Source organism: Python bivittatus, unplaced genomic scaffold, assembly GCF_059951505.1.
Source record: "Python bivittatus isolate LINGU-HERP-01145 unplaced genomic scaffold, Pbiv_v1 ctg000080_np1212, whole genome shotgun sequence".
NCBI classification, from domain to species: domain Eukaryota; kingdom Metazoa; phylum Chordata; class Lepidosauria; order Squamata; family Pythonidae; genus Python; species Python bivittatus.
Window position 1 is genome coordinate 30,036,291 of NW_028277035.1, and position 15,390 is coordinate 30,051,680.

Here is a 15,390-nt window from a genome sequence, read left to right on the forward strand (position 1 = left end):
TCCTGAAAGAGGCTTCTAGTAAAGTTATTAATGAATATTTATAAGGGGTAAATATTTATCTTCACTTTCTTAAGATCCCCATCCAATATCATTAAAACTAGACATGCTGCCAAAATCAGATAATAAGAATTTGGCAATAGATTTGATATAAAAACATACCAATACAGAATAGTGATTCATGATTTCTATGCCTTCTGAGGAAGCCAAGTCCATATGAATCTGTTGGATCCCAACAAGTTTAAAGGGGTAAATGAATCTTCACATTCCAAGATGGACTGAACAAATGGGAGTCTGACATTCAATGTGCATCAGACAGTCATGGGCTAAGAGACATCTAGCATTTATGGGTTGAAATCTACAAGCTCTAAATTTCTATGCTTTTGAAGATATCAACAATAAAGTATTATTTTTTAAAATATGCAATGTCAAGATGTATACTGGATATTAAATGACTAAAGTTTTGTTTGAGTCAAGTCGCTCTTAGAACATACCCAAGTCAGTTACCCAAGTTGTTAATCGGGAAATACTAGGAGTCAGTAATTTTGTTGCCAAAACACACTGCATGCTAAATTCTCCCTACATTAGAAAATTCTCTAATCATTAATATTCATAAAGTAATCAAACATTGACCAATGGAGAAATTAAATAACACTACAAATGAAGTTTTTCTCATGTTAACATGATACTCCACATATAATATGGTTCTTCCTTGATGGCATGGAATATAATTTTTAAAGGCATCCTGATACACTGATTTAATTAATGTCTTCAGGATTCTCAGCAGCATGTCCATGAAGGTTATTTATTTCCAAATATGTGTTTCTAGGATTGCAATGTTAATATTTTGTACTCCATTTTAATAAATACTTACTGTATATACAGAAATATACAAATATAGCCAAGATACTTAGATATCCAATTGTGATGCCCCCCATCCATTTTTCAAAGATGTTTGCTAAGAGGCAACTTCCCTCTTCCAGAGAGTCTTAGATTATTAAAGCAATCAGCTAAATACTACTAAATGTTACGAAATATGATCAGGATGGCAGAGGTATCATTGCACACATTGTTAAATACTTACGTGATGGTGCAACAAATTTTATGATTGGATTCTTGAACAGCATAACACTGACATTAGTGAACTTATCCACAAAGTTATTCATTTAAACTTTGAGGTTTGGCTAGTCTTACCTCACAAATTTATGGAGTCACATGTATGTATTTTAAATGTGTCAATATTTTCTATATGCATGCAGTTATATGTGTTTTGATACTGAGGGTTTTTTAAAGGTTTTAATGCTATTATCCCTCACTGAGATCTACCAATAATATGCTGGATATAAATACTTTCAAAATAAATATAGAAATGATTCAGAGAGTTCTATAGTATGTTTAATTCAGATACACATATTTCAGTAGTACACAAGTGAAAAATGGTCTTTATAACTTTTATGACATTAATATTCAAACTTGTACAAACAAATGCTAAAAGTGTCTATTGTTTTCATTATGGCTTACTGAGGCAGAAAGGTTTGTGCTGTCAATTCACGTACAGAAAACTTTATAGGCCCATTTGTGCTTTTTATTAATTTCCAAGCAAGAAACAGATAAGCTCCTTTACACATCAAAATGTCCAACATCCTGGGTGACCTTCTCTTAAACACAGAAAAGGGAAGAAATACATGTGCATTGACTATTTATATCATGTCCATTAAAATTCATTCACATTTTTTTTTAAATTTAAATTGAACCAAGGTAGCTTTACTTTAAAGAAAGTGATGATGCAATCTTGGTGTGAGAGTAGAACATCATCAGGATTGCATGTTGTGCAATATCTCAAGAATCATTCTTTTAAAAAAGCCTGAATTGACAAAGCAGAATGTAAGAAAGAATGGACAATGACAGAACGGAATCAAGGAGAAAGCATTCATGGAATATAAGGCACTTACGTGCAAAGACTTGTGCTTATTCAAAAGTAGTTCCTGACCTCAGTGATCCCACAATATTGGCTGAGTTTGGTAAGGGAGCCAATTTCTTCCTAGGTCAGCTCTTGTGTTTTCCTAACAAGCACACGATGAAGCTCTGCAGAGCATGTGGGGCTGTTTTCCTACCTCACCCTCCTCCTGGTTCCTGAGCTTCAGCCCTTGAAGCAGGAATTTTCAAGGGAAATCAGGAAAGGGTAACTGATCAAAGTTCTGTTTTTTTTTCCTTTCCCCTTTTCTTCAGCCAGAGATCAGTGGACATGGAAAAGTCAGGCTGCATAGTTTTGTTTTCCCTCCTCCCTTTCATGTGACATGGAGAAAGAGAGGATTTTGGAGATTCAACTGGACTGGAAATGCTAATAGCACTGAGATGTTCAAATTCAACTTCCCACAGCTTTAAAAGTACACAATCTGTTCAGGATGTATTGCCCCTTCTCTCTCATTTCTACCACTGTTGCAGCCTATAGCCATGTTTACAAGTGTTAGGGGAATCACCTGAATGCAACTTGGGTGATATACTATGACATCTTCCCAGCTGACAATGGAATTTTTGGTAAAGGAGAAATGATATTTGGTGATGCAGCTTCATTTATTACAAATGTTATATTGCAAATGATCAAAGGCATACAACATGTACTGAAAATGCAGTGGGCAGTGGGCAGTGGGTGGTGGTGGTGGAGTGCAGTGGTACTAGCAAGTATCAAATTATTTTATTTCCTTTTTGAATGGAGTAGAGCAATGGGATCTTTTTCTCAGCATTCCAAGGTTGACAGGAGTGAAGACAACTGGCAGATGATCTTCAAATTGTTTTGAAGGGACTGGGAAGTGGAAACAATTGTGAGGAAGTACTCTTTAAAAGAGTTTTTATTTTCTTTATTCTGTGTTGCCTAACTAGTAGAAAACTACTTCAACCAGTAGAGCATCGGGGGGAAAAAAATAAGGTGCCCAGAACTGGATGCAGAATAGAGAGGAGCAATGATGTTTGTTGTTTAAATCTGAAGTTTTATGTCTTTTTAATGAAGTAATCTGAAGATTTTGGTAATAACATTCTTTCCTAAGAATGTTGTTTAGTTTGATCACAATCTCCCCCACAACTGCTGTCAATAAAATTCACAGTTTAGGGATATTGCACTGGAATTAGGCACTGCTGGGCATTACATCCAAAGACCAAAGAAAGGATGTAAAGAAAATGAGTATTTGTATATTGTACAACTTAAACATGTTTTTCTGTTCAGTGAGAAGGAAAACTTTAAATCTCAGGACAGCAACTAAGATAAATTTGTTAGCTAGACAATTAAGACAAAATGTGATTTGTGGGGCTGTCATTTATGCATCCATATAACCTACACATTGGGATAGAGAATAAAAGGGTTGTGTGATTATAATACTATTTCCTATCTTTTTCAGTGAGGGATAAATAAAAATAAAGAAAAGTCACTAACTTGAGCTATGGTGCTTCCACAGATCAGCAGAGAATACATGGATAGGAAAAAATAAAGCACAGGGGAAGAGCAAATCAACTAACTATTACATCTTGAATATAAAATCTACTGTCTGATGAAGAATGGCAGGTCATATTGATATAGCCAATTTCCAAGATAAATATAGTCATTTATTTATTTCCTCTGCTCAAAAAGGCATGCAACAATATTGAAGATAAATTTTTAGTGAAGTAAGTAAAACATCCTCTAGATGTCTTTTTAACAAAATTATATTCTTCAATCATTTGAAAACTTTCAAAAGTGATCATATATAATGTTATGCTTTATATGACAAGAGTTTATAATATTACACAAAATTTTGAGCTACACTCAGTCAAGTAGAAAATGCTTTTATGGCTGTCAAATAAATTTATTTGGTGCTATAAGATATGTATATGTATATGTATATCTGCCATTTTTAAACCACAGCAGCCATCACGATAGCTTAATTTAAATCTGTAGGTGTTTGAAAATGACCCATAAACAAATATAAATTAGTTTAGAGAATCTGAGTAGTGATTGCATGCATAACCCAGATTTATAACAACTGTCCAACATTACATTCAGTTGTTGTTGTTGCTGTTGTTAAAAAGACAAAATTCCTTAATAGGAAAGGTTCCTATATTCAGTTATTTTAATGCACTTTAATGGACTGTGTGCATATTGAACACATCTTTTTTCTGGTTTGCATCCATGGCACAAGTTGTTCAAGCCCAGGAAAAGGTACAGCTTTCTTAAAGTATGATGTGTGTGCCTCTGCAGACTCTGAGCTTTCCCCCCAAAAAGTCTGAATTGCTTCACAGTGAATGTACCCTAATAGTTAATTCCTCGAAGACAGAAATAAAATGTGTATGATCTGTCATACAATTTTGACAGTTTAAGAGATATGCACTAATTTTGTGAAGGGAGAGTTGCTGAACTCAGAAAGCACTGCTTTTTGAGGTTGGCACCAGAACTCTTGTAGAAGCTAGAATGGTCTATTCCCAAAGACGGAATTCTTCCAGAGGACATTTTTAATGTCATTTTATGTTGTTTTAATGTCCTTTTTCTAATTGTGACTCTGGGTTTTGTTATGTTATGAATGAATTTTGCATTATGGTCTTACTCTGTGTGTGTGTGTGTGTGTGTGTGTGTGTGAGAGAGAGAGAGAGAGAGAGAGAGAGAGTTCTTTTTTTTCTTTTATGGTATTTTGCATTTATCTTTTTTAAACTGTGGATATTTTATTTATTTTATCCTGCTGTAAGAGACTGTGAGTTCAGAATGAGTCTTATTAATATTAATTAATAATAATAGGCTGCAGATAAATAAGATTTAACAGAGACAAAAGAAATACATATTTCATCAATCAGTTGCAAAGTTCTTTACTTAGGACATGGAAATCAACTGTATAGGTATACATCAGGGACTACCTGGCTTAGCAGCTGTACTCCTGAAAATGCTTGATTACAAACCAGTGGCATCTTCAGAGGAAAGTAAAAAAAAAAAAAAAAAATCAAGATGGTGCTCATGGCAGTGTAATTTTCCCACATGCAATAGCTCTGTTGCCTCTGCCTTCTTGACTTTTTTGACCCACCCTGCAGATATTGCTATTACAAACTGAAAATAAGATAGAAATAAGATGGAAGTGTGAGATGGCAAATACAATTTCAGGCTGTACTTTTAGAAGTGTAGTTTTTAAATGGTGGGAAATTGGTTGTCCTTGTAAATGACCAGTGGCACAGCCAGGATGGACGTGCTTTGTATATCCTTGTGCCCCTTGATCTCTCAGTGGCTTTCCATACCATTAACCGTGGTATTCTCCTGGGCTGGCTTTGGGGTTGGGAATGTGGGGCACCGCTTGATAGTGGTTCACCTCCTTCCTCCTGGAATGGTTTCAATCAGTGTTGGTTGAGCAGGGGAAAGGCTAGGGTGCAACAGGGATCAATTCTCTCCCCTCCTATTCAACATCTTCATGAAATTTCTGGGTAACATCATTCACCCCTTTGGGTTTTGGTATCCAATAGCTTCCAGGTACAATTCAAGGTGCTGGTTATGTCCTATAAAGGTCTACATGGCATAGGACATGGTTACTATCTCTTATAGCATCAGCCCAGGTGGTTCAACCCAACGGGGTTGGTACTCTCTGGGGTCCTTCGATTAAGCAGTGTCATCCATCAGGACCCCGGAAGCATGCCTTCTCTGCTGCAGCCCCTGCCCTCTGGATGAGGTTCCCCTTGAGATCTGAACGGATCCCACCCTGATGGTGTTCTGGAGAACCTTAAAGGTTGACTGTTCTCCCAGGCCTTGGGATAGGGTAATTGGAGCACCTTATGGGTGTTTGACATGTTTGTATTGTTGACCAGATTTGCTGTCTTGTTACCTGTTATATACTTTGTTTATTGTACATATGTGTTTTGTTTTTATGCTGTGAGCCGCCCAGAGTCAATAGGAGTTGGGTGGAGTCTAAGTTGAAATTAAATAGATAATGGCTTATTCTCAATACTCTAATGTAAGAGGGAAAATGTTATAAAAATTCTGCCTATTAAGCACAAATAACAATGATTCTTGCAAATCAAGCTCAGTAACATGTGCAGATGCTTCATTAACAAGAAAGTAGGAAAGAAAAAAGCCATGGTAGAAAACCCTTGCAAATGTTCCTTGCAAATTCCTTCTTCGTGAATAAGGCAAAGTCAGGATCCTGGTACTCATCTGCTATCAGTTGGTCTGTACACAGGAAAGGGTACAACTTCTGATTCCATGGGAGGAATATTTATGATTATAGTAGCTTATGTTACACTTTTATTATAGAAACTCCTTGCTATGTTGTACCTTATCTCATCCATTTGATCTGGTTTTTGTGTTGTATATTTTGTAAATGTTGCTGGTCACTGACTGAAGAAACATTGCTCCTACTCCTACTCCTCAATTATTGTTATATTATTTCCACCCTTTTTTTACCCTGCACTACTGACAGCAATATTATAAATACAGAATAAACAAATTCCACCCTTCGTTCCCCTTTTCAGTGCAAAACTTTGTTTATTCCCATGCATATCTGTTCAAGATGCAATTACAACCAGTCAGTGTGCAAATCCTGTTCTTTATACCTGGACGTTGTTTATGCAAATGTTTTGTTGGCATTGTCCTAGCACTTTGTCTTATAAGTTTTTCTTGCAATACCATACAGGAGCTTCAAGCGAGAGGGATTTGAATGTTGCTATTTGACTATTATCATTCAAGTCCATGATTTCTAAATTGAGTATTACTTTCAGAGTGAAGCTTCATGGTCCTGCCACCAAAACCCCCATCCTAGCCTGTTTAATTCAAAGCTGAGAAAGAAATCTATTTATTGTCAAGCAAATGTAATCTACCTTTCTGCATCATGACAATAGGCCAATTTCTTACTTTCTCTTTCATTTAACCTTTGGCTCCAGATTAGTCAGAAAGCTGCCTTCAGGCAATTTTGAACTACAGCAAGGGTGAAGAACAGCATGGACTATCAAAAGTACTGTGGCTGGGTGCAGCAGAAAGGCAGTAGCTTTTCCTTATCACAGTCCTTTTAGCAATGACAATCACTGTAAAGTTCTTGGTGCTCTGAGAGCTTGGTGGTTGCCTTGCAGACCTTTCATTACTCAACTAGGTAACATCATGAGTGCAAAGCGCAAACAGCCAAGCTCAGAGAGCACCAAGAACTCCACAGTTCAACCCTGAACTACATAGATACTTTCTACTGGAATGACAGTCATATTGCCCTGATTTGCAGATTAATTCCTCTGGTAGTTTAAAAATATTTCAGTACATTGCACTCAAGCAGTATCTCCTAGGATATGGGCTCTAATTGCAGATGGGAAGGGTTTCCCCTTCTCCAATGGCAAGGGCAAAAACATGGGTGGGGGTTGGCCAGAGTACTTTTCATGTCTCTGGATATCCAGACAGGATCCAGCCCTGATTCGAACTCCATTTTCATTCATTCATTCATTCATTCATTCATTCATTCATTCATTCATTCATTATTAAATTTATATGCCACCCATCTCCCCCAGAGGCTGACTCTGGGCAGCTTACAATTAAAATCCAAGGCAATAAAAACAATAAAAATACAAATATCCACAATTAAAATGACAAGTAACAATTCTATATAAAAAGCCAATATACAATTCAAGATGATGGGGGGAGCAGTGTCAATCATCCCACCAGCCAATTCCAGCAATGGAAGCCCCCATCAGGCCCCCAGGCCATCTGGCACAGCCATGTTTTTACACCTCTTCAGAAGGCCAGAAGAGTGGGGGCAGCCTGCACCTCAGGTGGCAAGCTGTTCCACAGGGCGGGGGCCACAGAACTCCACTGCATGCCAGAACAAGCCCGAGACTAAATTGTAAATCATACTTGACATTACCTACCTAATAAAAGATATATCCCTGTAATTAAGTACATAGATACTTATACATCAGATTTGTAGGTGAGAAAATAGCTGGAGTTCAAGCTGAAATAAGACTGGAGCAGCAAAACCAGCATTCTGAATAACAAGTTGCTAGTCCAAGATAAAAAGAGTATTTGCACAGCATAACTAGAACCTGGTAGCTTAAAAAGCAGGGACATTTGTATGTCTCTGTATACTTGAGATGGATATGGTATGCCATCTCATCATACCTAATATTTTTGTTTGTTAGTAGGAAGAAGGGCAACAGATGAGAAATGTAAAGCAGCACAATAATCAGGAAACCGAAAGAAGTACAGGAATGACAAAATCGCTACTATTTTGCCCCTTTCTGGTATGGAGACCTGTTGTCCATTTTCCAGTAATAGCCAGGACCAAAGGTAGAGTCTAAGTGAGTAAGGCCAAAGCCCTGTTGCTCCTCCTTACAACCTCCTTAACTCAAATCCACACTTTCCAACAACTCTCTGTCTCAGGCCCCAGAAATTGGAGGTCTGTTGAAAGAGTAACCAACCATGAGGGTGCCCACACCAGAACCAAAGTTTTGAATCCTAAAACTGTGCACCTCGTGCTTCGCTTCTGAAGGTAGGTCCCCAATTTATTTCAGTGAACACGTGGGTTTATTCTCTCAGTTAAATCAGATCCCATCATGAGCATAATAACAACCGCTTAAGTGCCAGTGGAAGACAAAATATAAAATGGAATGAATGTGAAGGAGATCCTGAAAAATATTTTGAGCAACATACAAAAGTTTTAACTTAAGTCATAAAGTGTACAGTAAGAAACTATCACATAGTTTTCATTGTTCAAAGGTTCCTATTTCTGGGGAAAATATGAGGGGCAAAAGGAAACTTACTACATTAAATTAATTAATATCTTCAGCTAATTTGCATGGATTAGTTCCTTTAAATAATATTAATTAAATGCAATACTTTTTCTAAATTCCCAGTTAAAGAAATTTAAAATTAGACAGAAATTAATGAAATATATGAAATTAGCTATAGGTTCATTTTATTTATGTCACACTTATGGAAATTTAGGCATGTCTACCAAAATGACTGTGTTTATCAGCCTTAATAACTTGATAATGTGCATGTAGCACAAAGGCAGCAATAAAATTAAAATCAAATCAACATTTCTGTGCTTTATTGGATAGACAAGGAGATTGCCTGATTGGGAAAAAAATTCCATCCACTACAGGCCTCAGAGATCAGTACCAACCTGAGCCAAAGAACTGAAAATAATGCTTATACATCCTCAGTATAGCTGAAGTAATTTGGATATATGTTGGTTGAAACAGAGCGCCATAATTAATTCATTAAGCGATGCAATATTCTGGATTCAGTTCCCAAAAATGATGCTTCGGGGCACTATACAACTCCTTAAAGCATCTGCAACTTTTGCTGGAATTGCATGACAGTTGGGGATGGGAGGCACCATCAGGTTGCCCAGAAAAAAATAGTGAAGCCTCTGGGTGCTTCAGCACATCTTTTTGTGAGTGAAATCCAAAGTGCTGCACACCCCTCATAAATAATTCTTTGGTCTATGGCATAAAACTATTATAAGCTTTTTACAAGATCCTGAACTCTTAGGTTGTTAATAAGATTAAAAGACTGTGTTAGGTTTTTTACTGATACTGCTTGATTGGGTAGTGTTTCATATTTACACACAGTCTTCAACAGCCATGAGGAAAAAAAAGAGGGGTGATTTCAACCATAATATATACAGAAAAATTGGTTTATTATAAAATGAAAGTGCCAAAATATAAATTTCTTAAATTGTTCTTAAAGGCAGTGCCTTCCTGCAAAATCTGAATTATTGGGAAAAACTCTAGGTCTGAAATCATCTACAAAGAGCTAAACTGCTAAACTGCAGAGATTCCTGAATACGGTTTCCTCACAATAATTGAAGATGGTTGCAACCTGCATATCCATAACGCAATTTTATTATCAAAAGACAATGCTGATAATAATTCAATTCTACACCTAAATGGGTATAACAGTGTTTATCCTACGGGCGACGCAACGAAAATGATTGAAACTTCATGATGGTGGAGCTGCTGTAGAACGACGCTTTGGAAAACCTAGCTACGTAGCCAGGAAGCTTCTGATCTGTTACAAGCCCATTAGCAACCCTTGGATGACAATGTTGCCTAGAAAAAGTTCTACATTTCATTCCTGGGTAATTCTCTGTCTTTGAGGCAACAAAACGAAGAATTGTGTGGCTTTTCCAAGAACATTATTTTCAAGAATATTTTCACTGGAAAGCCAGAAAGGCCCAAGTAGTAAAGGGAGAGAAGAGCGTACAATGCATAACAGACCTGGAACTGGCATAAATTTATGTCCTCCCATTATTCCTTTCAATGGACATAAAGTCCTTTAAAATATAGCTGAGGAAGGGATAAAGAATGACCAATGTTTCTTCCCTCATTTTGCCCTACTTGCAAGTTGTCTTGGAGGCTCCAACTTCAGAGCCCTCTGAACTCTCAAGCTCAAAATATATACCTCAAACATATATTTTGCCTCAATAAATTTTGTTATAGGGCATTACTTTATTTGTTCCCGGCCTTTCTATAATGTTGAGTACCCAAGATGATTTTGAAAATGCAAATAACAGAAGCAAACATTGGGAGAAACTGGCCATTGTGTGCATGTCAAACAGCTCAGCTTCTGATAGTAGAAGCATCTTCAGAGGGGCCTCTACTGAAGCTCTCAACAGTCAGATAGGTTCTTAACACCACTCTGTGTTAAAATATTCTTCTAGTACCAAAACAGATGGATAACTAAGTTCCAGTCGTGTCTCAGTATGTGAAGTGCAGTTTGGATTAGTTTTTACTGTAATTAAACATCTCAAGCGTTTCTTTGGTAAAAAGTGGCACATGTTTTGTCCACCAGTGGTACCTGTATCGGTGTAGGATACAAGTCCTGATATTTAGAAACACTTTCAAAAACACTTTATTTAGTTTTACTACCAGTCTGCTTCCTCATGCATACATCCAGAGTAATTTCATGGCCAGCCAACAAGGAAACTTAACCAGGAGATTTGCTGTTTCTCTTCATGTATTATCAAGTGTAAGCAGAAACACAGCTCAGAGCAAATGACTGCTCACCAGTTTTGAAATTCTCTTTCTCAGAGCGCCATGAAATAGGTACGCAGTTGTGGCCAAGAATAAATATCCAGTCTTCCTTAATTGTACCAAACATATACAAAAATGTTACTTATCTGAATGTAAAGTATTCCCAAATTAAGAAGGAGGAGGAGGAGGAAGGGAAGGGACATCGCCTATTTGCTGTTGGCCAAATAGGTGGGCATTGCTGTGGATTTTTAACGGAGTGAAGAAAACTCATATTATCTTGCTGGCTGAGTTTGTTTTAGTTCAATTTCTACTTGCCAAATATTTTTAGTTTTGATATTTGATACAGATACCAAGGTAAAAGATAACAGTTTGGTATTTTTGAGATGCTGAACATATTCAATTATCTACAGCACGAAACTAGAACATAAAAGAATCCACAACCCATTTTTGATTCTTCTTATTCCCTGCCCCTCTCTTTGCCAAGTACCCAGCCGGTTTTCAAGCAGAAGGTCTCCACAGAGCAGGGGTGGTGAGTTCTACTTAATTGTACCATCTAGCAAAAGGCCAGTGGTCTAAGATGGTAGGAGTTTTAATTCTGCAATATCTGAAATGACAGATATTGTTCCTCTCCTCTACTGACAGCATTTCAATATTAGTTTACTTTGTGTGTGTGTGTGTGTGTGTGTGTGCGTGTGTATGTGTGTATGTGTGTATGTGTGTATGTATGTATGTATGTATGTATGTATGAATGAATGAATGAATGAATGAATGAATGAATGAATGAATGAATGAATGAATGAATTCCCAGCAGGAAGTCATCCAGCCAAACTCCTATATAGGTTCAAAACAGACACAGATTTGCTTAGATGCACAATGTTTGTAGAATCATGCACTTTTAAATTGGGTATGCACAGTCTAAGATTCCAGGACTGTGTGTCCCTCTGAAAACTTTGGTGCTGCTCCCACATGGGACAGTACAGGAAGATGATCATATTAATGGTTTGTAATTAAATTAATTTAAATAGAATTGACTTTTGTTTTGCCCATTTCTTGCCCATTTCTCTGTCTGAGCCTTCCTACTTTGGCAAGTACAGCTCCTGCAAAAAAAGGTCTGCTTCAGGCCACAGTATCCCTACATAATTTCACATTGTAGAATATTGCGTACAGAAAATGTGATCATCGATTAATTTTTCCACAGAGTTTTCCGCAAGTTTTCTTCCTTGATTATGTCATTTTCAGGTTGCTTTCTAATCTGATACAGGAATTTATATACAGCTACTTGAAAGAACTCAAGGTGGTTTGCAGTATAACAAAGAAGAAAATACACATATATATAAATACACAACCAATGCAAAATACAAATAATAAGGATTTAAAAATGTATCTTTAAGGCAACCTCACCACCATTATTGCTTATTGCCCATATGCCTTGTGAAACATAACAGTCTTAAGTGCCTTTTAAAGGCCAGTAGGTTAGGAAGCACAACATACCACAAGATGGAAGGTATTCCACCTCATGGGGGCAGCCACCAAGAAGGACTATCACTGGGCCCTTGTCTATTTCAATTCAGGTAAAGTGGGGACACTCAGCATCCCCTTCCAGAAGATACCCACAGGGCAAGTTGAGACTGTTTGGGAGAGACAATCCTGCAGGTACCTGGGATCTAAGCCATGTGGGTTTATAGGCTTTATAGCTAGCAATTTACAGTGGACCCTGAAACAGATTGATAGGCAATGCAGTGGAGAACATAGGTTGCCACAAGTTGAACCAACATAGGTTCTAAGTTGTCTTCAAAGGCAGCACCCAGTATAGGGTATTGGCATAGTCTAAATGAGAGGTAATGGGAGTGTGAGTCACTGTTGTGAGGCTCTTTATTCTTAAAAGCAGCCAAGAGCATTATACATTCTACCATGAGTTGTAGAAAAGAAAGGTGAGATAGATAGATAGATAGATAGATAGATAGATAGATAGATAGATAGATAGATAGATAGACAGACAGACAGACAGACAGACAGACAGACAGACAGACAGACAGACAGACAGAGAGACACAGATGAGAGAGAGGGGGAGGGAGGGAGGGGGAGAGAGAGAGAGAGAGAGAGAGAGAGAGATTTCTGTTACACACTACTTCATTTTCTGGCTGCCTGAACTTTCTGATGCAGAAGGAACAAACTTTCTTTTTCCTTTGGGTTTTAACAGATTCATGGAAAGTCAGAGGCTGAAAACTGCTAAACAGATGATAGTACACTACTATTAAAAAAAAAAAATCCTTCTTCACAATAGGAGCAGTGACAATGGAAGCTATCATCCAAAGAAATAGAAGGCTTCCCTTCACTGGATGCATTCAGATAGATGCTTTCATTTGTTCTAAGCAGGGGGTTCACTATCACATCTCAATGCCACATCTATGACTGCATGATTTTTTTTTTATTCTAAATCATACAGATTCTTTAGCAATCTGACAACTAAAGTGCAAGGACCCTGTATCCTTCAAATAAGAATTTTGTCAAAAATTGCCTGAAAAAAAATATTACCTAAACCTTTTTGAGAATAATAATATGATACAATTTTCCTTCATAAGAACATTTCACTCTTAACTTTGAAAAATGGCTGGTGACTCTTTTTGAAGTGTATGCCTTACATGAAAGGAAGGCATATTTTCTTTCTATAGACTACTTTCTCAAAGTTCTGAGGAATTTGTGGCCCTCCAGATGCCATTAAACTACAACACCCAATAGTCACAGCCCATTTAGCCAATGGTGTGAGATGCTAGATGTTGTAGTTCAGCAACATTTGGAGGGCCACATGTTCCAAATCACTCATCTAAAGAAGAAAGAGGATTCTGTATGGCTGCATCTAAATAGCAAAGCTGCGTCTCACAGAGGTTTTTGTTTTCTCTCATGATATTTTGCTGCATGGCAAAAACCTATTTTATCAGGATAATGTGTAATTTGGTGCCTCTAGTTCATCTACTGCATCTGCCTTTGTTTTTAGTTATATTGTTTCTTGCTCCGTCCCATGGGCTCAATCCATCTTACAGAAATTAATAACACTCTTTGCCTTGGAGATAACAAGACAACATATTCAAATATGTTTAAAAGCCAGAGCACCACTTCATAACTAGTCCATCTAAGATGTCATTCAAAGGACTTAGCTTCTTTATAGGCAGCCACCTGCTAAAAGCCTACAGAGGAAGGATGGGCAAATTGTTCTATACATTTTGTGCATGGAATGGCTGATTTCAGATGGTCCATACCTGAACTTGGGTGTTTTGGGTGTTTTGATCCATGCAATATTCCAAACTTAGGTGGGGTGTAGGAGTTCTGTCTTGAAATGTTCCTCCTCTGTATCATCAGCATCAATTATGAGAAGCCACTCAGCTAGAGAGTGTTGCATTGTGGGATCTCAGCTTGTAGATTGTTTCTCCTAGTTCTACTCTTGGAAGCCTTGAAAGTGTGGGAATTGCTTTACAGGGTCATTTTTTAAGCTGTGATTTGAATTCATGCCATCTTGTACTTAATATATGCCGTAAACTGCCACCAAAGGCATATGATAACATATGTCATTTGTCATCTATCTGCTGCGCTGCAAAGAAAATCCAATCTGCTACTATGAGTCCTTGATCTATTTTTACCCCTTTGCTGCTCAGTTTGGAATATATTCAATGCACACATCAACACAAACTATTTCTTGCATAGCCTTCAGGAAAAAAAAATGTATTTTACCGAAATGCAAGGTGTGAAACCAAATAAATTGCTAGATTTTGCTGAAAGCAATCACAGATCTAATAAATTATTTGCTTAGTTCACACATAAGTGTTAATATCCCTGTGTATATACAGATGTCAGGATAAAAATGCAAGTAAAGCCAACAGAAAAATTTCCCCTTTCAAACAAAACAGCTGCCTTCATATAATCTTTTCATTATTAGTTACATACACTGGAAATTGGGGAGAAAGATTATCAGTCATGATAGGGAAGAAGTGCAAAGTCCCCCAATCAAGAAGACGTGACTCTTCAGAATAAGACTAGGGCTAATTGGCCTTAAACTGGAATTTACTCCATTTTAGTCCACCACCCACAAGCAAGTCCACATGACCTGCCTTCCTTCCCTTTCTTTCTTCCAAATACTGCTGCTGAAGCAGAAGTACTTATTTCACCTACGTGCTACATTCAAATCTCTGCCAGGGGTCTTATCTAGCTGGTTCCATCTGGCTCTTGCAAATTGGTTTTTAAGTTCTTCCACTTCCTCTGAGTAAGAGACAGAGGACCAACAGGTTCAAACTAAGCAGAAAGCTCACCATCTCCAGCAGCTGGCCCAGGAGGTTTGCTCCATACCCTCCTTGCTTGCAGCCTGCACTCTTACAATCTACTCTTTGGTTGTATTCCCCTTTGTTGTCTATGTGGCTGCCTTGCCTGCATCCATGGTCTTGTTAG

General features: G+C 37.5%; 1 protein-coding gene across 3 annotated transcripts in view; it reads right to left on the reverse strand.

The window, feature by feature from the left end:
• FSTL4 (follistatin like 4) overlaps positions 1–15,390 on the reverse strand; it is a 419,610-nt gene that overhangs the window by 206,021 nt on the left and 198,199 nt on the right. The window lies entirely within an intron of this gene.